This window comes from Sturnus vulgaris, chromosome 31 (genome assembly GCF_052056855.1).
Source record: "Sturnus vulgaris isolate bStuVul1 chromosome 31, bStuVul1.hap1, whole genome shotgun sequence".
Classification (NCBI taxonomy): domain Eukaryota; kingdom Metazoa; phylum Chordata; class Aves; order Passeriformes; family Sturnidae; genus Sturnus; species Sturnus vulgaris.
In genome coordinates this window covers 519,695-528,837 of record NC_142273.1, presented here as the reverse complement: position 1 = coordinate 528,837, position 9,143 = coordinate 519,695, and the positions used below count along the sequence as shown (strand labels likewise).

The 9,143-nt window shown below is 48.7% G+C and overlaps 1 long non-coding RNA gene across 1 annotated transcript; it reads left to right on the top strand.

The window, feature by feature from the left end:
• The first annotated feature begins 498 nt into the window (after positions 1–498).
• LOC148220710 (uncharacterized) lies at positions 499–1,188 on the top strand. Its single transcript, XR_015808850.1, has 2 exons — positions 499–608; positions 696–1,188. It is a non-coding gene; the product is annotated as an uncharacterized LOC148220710 (long non-coding RNA).
• The last annotated feature ends 7,955 nt before the right edge of the window (positions 1,189–9,143 follow it).

Below are 9,143 nucleotides of genomic sequence, written 5' to 3'. Positions count from 1 at the left end.
CTCGCTCTGTCCCTTGCCAGTGACACAAACGGAACAGGGCACAGGAAGGGAACTCCTGAGGTCACTGGGATTGGTAAAAAACCTCTGGGGTGACCCCAGTGACCCCAGTCTGTCCCCCTCTATTTCCTGCAGTGGTTGCAGTGGTCCTTGGGTCCTTGTTGTTCCTGGTCCTGTTCATGGGCATCATTGTGGCCTTTCACTGGTGGATCCACATGCGTGGGTGACAATGGGGGACATGGGTCCTGGAGAGTGGTGGGAAGGCGCTCAGAGAAGGGGGGGTTGGCACCCACAGCCCCTCACTTTGGAGGGGCTGAGCTCCCAGTGACCTTGGCTGAGGGCCCTGGGGTGTGTGGGGAGGTGCTGAAGGGTCGTACAGGGATGTTGGGGGTCCTATCAGGGCTTTTTGGGGAATTCACAGAGTGCCCTTCCCTGCCAGGCTTGGGGTTCTGGGAGTTCAGGATGTTGGGGAAGTGGTGTGGTTCAGGGATTCTGAGGTGACCTGAAGGGAATTGAGGTTCTGGTGGCAGTTCAGGATTCCTGAGGGTGGATGGGGAATCAAAGTCACCCCTCCAGTTTTCCTTTGCAGCTGCCAGGAAGCACCAGCAAAGGTGAGTGCAGGCTCCAACCGTGATTTGGGTTTTCCCCAAACCCCCAGGGTCTCCCATTCCCTTCCACACACCCCCTTGCTCCTACAGGGCCCCCCCGCTGAAGGATCCTCAGGCGACCTACATGGAGCTACAGGGGCCACATGGGCAACCATGGGATCCCAGTGACATCTATGACAATCTACAACAAAAGTTGTGACACTCTGGGAAGCCAGAGGTACTGGGTGACACGGGGTGCTCCCTCCATGGCTCCTGTGGTTGCCCGTCCTTCCAAGGGAGGTGGTCATGAGTCAGGAGGAGGCTACACAGGGCACCCTGTGCTCCCCATTTCCTCTCCCAGTACCCCCAGGGGCTCCCCCATCCCCTTGCCCGTACCTGCAGGGACTCCCCACCCCCCATCCGAGCGCTCCAAGTACCCTCAGTGACTTCCCCATTCTCTGGCCACAGTGCTCGCAGTACACCCAGGGGTTCCCCATCCCCCCTCCCACACCCCCTGTCCCATCCCGCTCTCAAAGGGGGAGTCGCGAGGATTCTTTCTGATCGATTTCTCAGATGAAAATGAAGCACAAATGCGGCAATATCATATCTGAGAAGTGTTTATTGATAAAGGAGGGGAAGTGTTCTCACCAACGGGCACAGATGAGAGAGCAGAGAGGGAAAAAGCGAGACAGAGAGAGAAACAGAAGACAGGGACAGTGTTACTGCAAGAACCCCAGGTGCTCTGTTGGCATCAGCTCGGCAGGTGCAGTGTGAGTGCTGAAATCCACAGCGAGCCCACGTGGCTTTTGTGAGTGCCTGGGTGCGATTTCCAAGCGGTGGCACCTGCGTGTCTGTGGTTTGGCCAACGAAGGCCATGGGCTGGTGATGCAGCACTGGTGGCCATGAGCTGGTGATGCAGCACGGGTGGCCATGGGCTGGTGATGCAGCACGGGTGGCCATGGGCTGGTGATGCAGCACTGGTGGCCATGAGCTGGTGATGCAGCACGGGTGGCCATGGGCTGGTGATGCAGCACGGGTGGCCATGAGCTGGTGATGCAGCACGGGTGGCTATGGGCTGGTGATGCAGCACTGGTGGCTATGGGCTGGCTGCTGCAGGTTGGTGCTGCAGGGCTTGTGCAGCTCCTGGCTGTGGGCAACACGGGAATCACGGCAGAGGCGGTGGGTGCGTGCAGGCTTCTTGATAAGTCCTTTTGTAAGTTTCCAGACAGGGCTGTTTTGGCACTCCTGCCCCTGTTCAGGTCATGAAAGCTGCACGGTGGTTTGGTAATTTCTCTTCTGACTGGGCCTCATTTTCCTGGTGCCAAGTGATGTCTCGTCAATTGAATAGATCCCTACTTTGAACCTGCTGATGATGAAAACACATGCATATCTTCTCTTTAAATTAGTGAATCAATTATGCCCTGTCATTGTACATTCAATTGAGGGGATTTATCTAAAAATCGTTTAACAGTTTTTTATATATAAATTTTGCATTACTCAGACTTCTTTAGAAGCTAATTCCCCTTTCTTTTTGTTTTAAAAGCGGTATGCATGACTCTTGCTAAGAACATGAAGAGAATAACAAAGCAATATGTCTAGTGAGACCAGAAACTTACAGCAGTCAGGAATAATTCAGATATAACAATCCAAAACATTTCCAATAACAGACATAATTAATAACACATGTGAAATTAGATGATTACCAAGCACTAAAACATTGTGCTATCATCCCAGTGTCTGCAAGAGCTGATAAACCTCAAATCAGTGAAGAACTGGATAATCATCTCTGGAAAACGATTCCCAAGCTCACTTGAAAAATAGGTCCAGCTCTCATATTGATAGGGTCAAATTGCCAAGTCAAAGTGACTCGAGTGTTGTTTTGATACAGAAAACATCTGAATGTGTTGGCAGTTTCCCATCCAGGTAGAGCCAGGGCATGGCCAGAGTCCTGGCTCTAATTGGAAAAGAATTCCCTGATATAATTTAAAAAACAGGACTCTTAAGAGTAGAAGTTATGAGTACATTGAGAATATGAGAATATTCAGAATATTGAAAATTGAGAACAAATTGAAAAGATGAGAATTTTTGAGTAAAGGTCTTGGGGTGAAAGACTAATCAAACCCATCCAATAGGTGGTTCCCTCCAAAGATTTCCTTAGGATAGAGATGTGTCAAAAGCAGCAAACTGCTGGAGTGCTTCTGTAAGAAATAATTGGGATTGCATCTGTGCTCTGTCCTCTCTCACAATAACCACAAGATCATCAGTTTAGAGGAGGTTTTCAACAAAGCTCAGATACTGTTTCTTGGAACTCTTAAAAGACTGACAATCATGAGACAAGAGAGAGGTAGCCTGGATAAAGGAGATGCATATGCAACTAGAGGAGAAAAAGAAAAGATCCTGACAATGACACGTGTCTCATAGAGAATTACATCATGAGATGTTAAAACATATGAAAAAGCCAGCTATAAATCCGATATTAATATCTTAGGAATTATGCCTTTTACAAAATCGGTAAATTCACACCATGCAATCAATAGTGTTGCAGCAGACCTTAGATTTGAGATAGTGTTGGAGGTTGAATTAAGCCCTTTTCTTTCAGTGGAATTTCTCCCATTGTTATGCTAAGTAATTGTGGCTACACCTTAAAACGACAGATAATGTTCTCTCGTAGGGGGGTGGCTGGAGGGGGAGGGGGGGGGAACCGGAAAAGGAAAGGTGGGATAGGGGGGTCTGGAGCTGGGCTCTCTCTCTCGCTTGGCTCCTGGAGTGGGAAGACAACCTGGGCTCTGCTCTGGCATCTTCCCCTGCCATCCCAGCACTGAGATCCACGCTCCCTGCCTTTGGACATCACTCTGCTGCTCTCCCAGCTCACCCTACTATCTCCAGACACTCTGCTGAGCACCACGACCGACACCGTGAGGGGGGAGTCACTTTCCCCATCCCCGCTCACCCCTGGGCCGTGGCCACCATCACCCAGCCCTCTTCAACTGCGCGGGACCTGCCCTGCGCCCACAGCACCGGTAACAGCACAGGGAGACGGCCTGCGGCCAGAAGGGACTGGAGCGGAGCTAGACTGTTTCTGTTGCCAATTTTTATAGCTGTTGTTGTTTTTCTGCTTTGTTACATACCAGTAAAGAACTGTTATTCTTATCCCCATATCTCCTGCCTGAAGGTGTCTGAATTGGACCTAAAATAATTAAAAGGGAGGGGGGTTGCACTCTACATCGCAGAAAAGGGGCTCCTGCCTTTCCTTAGACCATACCTGTCTTTCAAACCAAGACAGATAGAAATGAATCAAGACACAGACTCTTGTTTAACAACATGAAAAGGTCCCGGTTTATTCTTAATTATCACTTGAGTAGAACAAAAAGCACACTTAAGAGAACTCAGTGAATCAGTATTAATACCGAACATAACATGATCTAAAAAAAACTGGAACAGAACGATGTCTAAATTTAGTGATACTGAAACTTACAGAAATGAAACTTAACAGAATGAACCTAATAGAACTTAGCCTTAGTCAATCTTAACAGAACGTAACTGGACATTACAATACTGGACCTTGACAGGAATAGAAACCAACATCTATTACAAGTTATAGACATAACTTACTCTAATGCTAGTAATACAAAAAGGCACTAAAAGGTTCGAACAATCTGTGAACAGGATGATTTTACTGGAGGGATTCAAAAGGATGTGATAAGTATCTTGTGATTCTATGTCGTTTGGATTTGAGCATAGATCATGATAATTGCAATTACTAAGTATAGCTCTTATTAGGATTTTTCAAAGTACAGTTTTAATCATTCTTAAATTACTAAAGAGGTATACATAATCAAAATGTCGACACATCTGTTTTATGGCAATAAGGATTTTCAGTCTGGGTTTAAATATTAATTGCTGTTCTACTAATATTTGATTAAAAACATTTGGGAAGAAAGAGTCCCCCGAATTAAGGAGGCAGAAACATTATCCGCCTGTAAATATTGTTGGGTATATAAATTTCCAGTCATTATAGTAAAAGCCAATACCACTATAATGTGCCACAGTGCACAGATAGTTTTAAATTCCTCCAGTAAAACAATAAAAATCATCCTTTTCCCCTTTTTTTTTTTCTTTTTTTCTGATAGAAGGGATTTGCAGACACAGTCGCCTGTGGGCTGTGGTAAAGAGAGGTAGCTCAGAAGTCGGGCAGCAGACGGCGGGGGGGCAGCTCCGGGCCCCGCGGGGAAAACGGAGCCGCCCCGAGAGCGGGGGCAGAGGGGGACAGGGAAAAAAAAACTTTTGCTGTATGGCATCTATATTCGTAGGGGTTGCATCCCTACATTTGGAACGAGCAGGTGGCGCTGGAAGCCGTGCGGACCCGCCACGGCACCGAGCCCGAACCGAGCCCGGCACAGCCCCCCGGGGCTGCTGCACCCCCAAGGACACGCGGGGGAAAAAGAGGAGGGGAAAAGGCAGTAAAAACAAACCCTAAAACTGCACACAGGAGCGGGAAAAAACACCGGAAAATGAAGGCAGAACAAGGCTAAAAAGGCACAAAGCCCCCCCACCCCTCACCCCCCGCCCCAGCAGAGCCGCCGGCTCCGCCAAAAGCCGCGCCCCGAGACCACGAGAGAATGCGAGCGGAGCCCCCAGCTCCGGAAAGGAGCCGTGCCGCAGGAAATGCCGCCCGGCCCCCGCAGCTCCGGAGCCCGCACACTCCCCGCAAAGCCGCGGCCAGTCGCAGCCGGGGCTTCGGGGGGCTCTGGAGCACAGGACTCACCCGGACGCTGCTGCGCCACGGCCGCGGCTCCCCAGAGGGCGGGAGCGGCTGCCCCGCGCTATCGGGGGGAACTAAACCGCGCCCCGGCTATTGTGCAGGCGCACGCAATGGAATTCCGGATCCCGGTTTCTTTGTCCCTCTCCATGCATCTTCACGTGGCTGGATTAAAAGCAGTTTCAAAAGCGACTATAACATTTGCTAGTAGTTTTTTCAACATGACAAAGGGACTTAGAAGGTAATCTTTCCATCATTCGTGGGCAAAGGGAACAGAAACAGAGCCACAGACACGGGGGGCACCGTTCGAAAGTTTTCCGGCACCCTAGGGGGGGCGTCGAGAGCCGCAGCGGCAAGCGGCAAGCCGTCTGTAATTTTTTCTTTTTTTATACCATGTAGGTAGCGATTTTGTGGCTGCCATGTCATCCCCTATGGCCTCTGTCTCCCCGGCTCGCTGGCCCTATCTCTCCCACGATTCCAGATCGCGGCTCCGCGGTTGCTTTGCTCATGTGTTCCCCGGTTCTTCAGACCGTGCCTCGCGTCGCCTTGGACGCTTTTTATTTTTTTTTTTTCCGGCTCTCGTCTGTTCCCTCACCACGGTTCTTGAGACCGCTGTCCCCACGACTCGCTCGGCCGTGCTCCCACGCTCAAGGGCGTGATATATTTTCCGGTTCGTGACCTTTTCTTGTTTCTTGCTGTCCTGTGGCTGGCTGTAGCCGTAGCCTTTCGCTACTTTATATATTCCATTTCTGAGTCCCTCGGTTTCTTTTGACCCATCGCTTACGGCATCCCAGAGTTATTTCTGTGACAATTGATAAAAGATTCGCGTTAATCACAAAAGCATTGGGGTTTGCATAAACCAGAATACTAAGCTCTGAAGTGAAGCATGGACACTAGATAAAGAAAATTATATGATTAAATAATTCTGTTTAAAATCACCTTGTTATGTTATATTATGATGTCTTATGTTACATTACATTATGCTATATTATGTTATGTTTTTCAAATAAGTTGTATCGGCTACCAGCTTGCGAAATCAGACTTCCCAAAAAGCCCTTCCTGCTTTTGTCTGGTCAATGCTGCCTATCTCAAGGACCAGACTTCCAGAACTTCTCTGGTGGTTGTCTACAAGGACCAGATGACTATCTGTGACTGATTATCAGCCGGAGGCTTTGTAAATTTGTGTAAGGATGTTTATTCAACCACCACTGCTTACCTGGCAAAATTATGACAGCAAAAAAACCCAAAAATTATTGATTACAATGAGAACCCACAGTATAAGAAGAGACTGCAAACCAAGGTTGGGTGGAGCGTGGAGTGGGCGGTGACCCCTCACGTTCCCCAGCGTGCTGCTTGCTCTTTCTATATCAAATAAAGCAATCTAAATTTTGCTGAATATCAAGACTTTTGTCTCTCATTTATAACATTTCCCACTTGAGGTTGTCGAAAACATTCCTGGGGGTGACAAAAAATCCTCTCTCCTGAGCCCATCACAACAGTCTTTTGAAGACCTGCGGGTCATACTTAACTGCTCTCTTAGAGAGAATAAGCTGGAGGACATTCAGCGTGGCCTGTTCTTCTTTTGACAGTGCCTTTCCCATCCTTCCAGCCCCTGCCGCTCACCTTTTCCCGATGTACCCTGGGCAGTGTGCATATTTTTCCCGGAGCCTTTCTCCCGAGCCTTCTTTCTCCTGCACTCCTTGGAGCCGCCCTCCGGCTCCCCCAGCACGGTCCTGTAGCGGCGATCTCCGACCGAGCCCCCGCCTTTTCACCCTGCAGAGCCACCTGCAGAGTCCAAAGGGGCCGATGCTCTGCTTCATTATCACCGTGTTAATCACATCGTGGAGTCACCAACATGCAGGAACTCAGGACTTCTGAACAGCTAAGCAGTGGGATTAAGCAGAAGCCACTTCATTGTTTGCATTTGTGATAGGTTGACTTAGGAAGAAGAAGCTCAGAAGAGGTTCTTCCTAAGGGAATTTCCTCTGTGGGGGTTGGGATACCTGCAACAGCCAATTAGAGAAAGTTAGTTCGCTCTGTGCACACACATTTTGAGGAAGGTAATCCGGAACTGAGTCTCTTGGTCTTTCCGGCTGAGCAGGTAACACCAACCCGAGCTTCCCCCTCCCTCATGTTGGGGGTAGGCTCGGGAGGCCGCTTGGGCCCCGTTTGCCAACGAGGGGGACCCGATGGCCGGGGGGAGAAAAAGTTGTGTGATAAGACCTTCACGGCTTCCTCCTCCACGGGCCTGCGGCTCTGGCGTGGGGGGAGGCCAACTCTTGCTGCTGCCGGATGAGCCGGGCCTGCCCAGGTGGCCATGAGCAGTGTGGGGCTGCAGCCCAGCCCCAGAAAGGCTGATTAACACCTCAGCTACACCCCCCCAGCACGGCCTGAGCCTGGCCCAACTCTTGTAGTTGTGTTAAACTTTAACTCTTTAGTGTTCAGATAAGATTTGCAAAGCCTCCAGCCTTTCCTTTGAATATGAAAGGGAATAAGAAGATTTCTGAAGTCAGTGATGTAAGAGCTAAGTTTTTAAGATGGAAGGAGAATGAGAAGATGCTGAAATGGCTGAAAATCTTTTTGTGAAATTGTAGGAATGAACTGATGTACTGAATATTCCTATAAACCATGGAAAAAGACATGGGGGGATGGAAATGTTCCATTTAATAGATGATTTGACTAAAAAGCACCTGTGTTGAAAATTTCTGCCCTGAGAAAAGAAGGGGATTTTGGTTTTCTGAAGATAAAGCCTGAGCAGAGAGAAAGGAGACAGAAAGAATCTTTCCTGTCGAACATTTCATTCTTAAAAATAATACCCCATGAGACAGACATGGCCCACATCTACAGCTTTGGGACGGCTGTAGAGTTGGGAGGAGCGTCAAGGTTGCAGGTTCCCGGGCAGATGCAAATCGTGAAAGATAAAACCACAAGAGAACTGTCATTTTCCTTCTTGTGGGAAAAATCCCTACAACTTCAACAAGAAGATGCTTCTCTCTCCAGAAGTGAACTGAGAAAGACTAAATTGGGCACTGACCAAAGTATTTGTTATATGTTTGTTTTGTTGTTATAAAGACTGGGAGAGGGAGGGAAGGAGTGATCTGAAAAATCTTATTCTGAAATATTTTTTTTCCCTCTCTTTTTGTTTGTGTAGTTAATAAATTTTCTTTTATACTCTCTCAAGTTTTAGGCCTGCCTTGCTCTTTTGCTCCTGGTTCTGTCTCACAACAAAAAAAATAAGTTTATTTAAACTGGCAACTCAAACCGAAGACACTACTTATACATTCTAGAACTCCTGTTCACACGATCACACTGTACTTGATCTTGTCCACACGCTCTTCTCACACCTTGCAGGAAAAAGGATTGGTTACAGTCCAGTGCTTCATGGCCCTTCTTTATCTGAGTTCTTGCAATCTTGAAATTCTGTTTTTCAGTCTCTTCTTTCCCAATTTAGCATAATTTGTGTTTCAGTAGCCGTGACAAATTCCAGACTGTTTGATAAGAATATCTAAAAATGGTTTGGCCTGAGCACACTGTGGCCTAAGCTGTTCAAATACATTGGTACAGTGGGCACCCATGGGAACAAGAGGGGTAGGGACACAGGGGGGCTGCCCTCGGGCAGGGACCCCCAGTGCCCCCAGAGCCCCCCAGTTCCCAGCCGTACCCCGAGTGTCACAGCACATTCCCGGAGATGTCCCCACATTCCCGAGGTCGCCCATGGGTTGCTGCCAGCTCTGTGTAGGTCACCTCGGGATCCTGGAGTGTGGTGGCACAGGGGGACACTGCGAGAGACACTGGCTGTG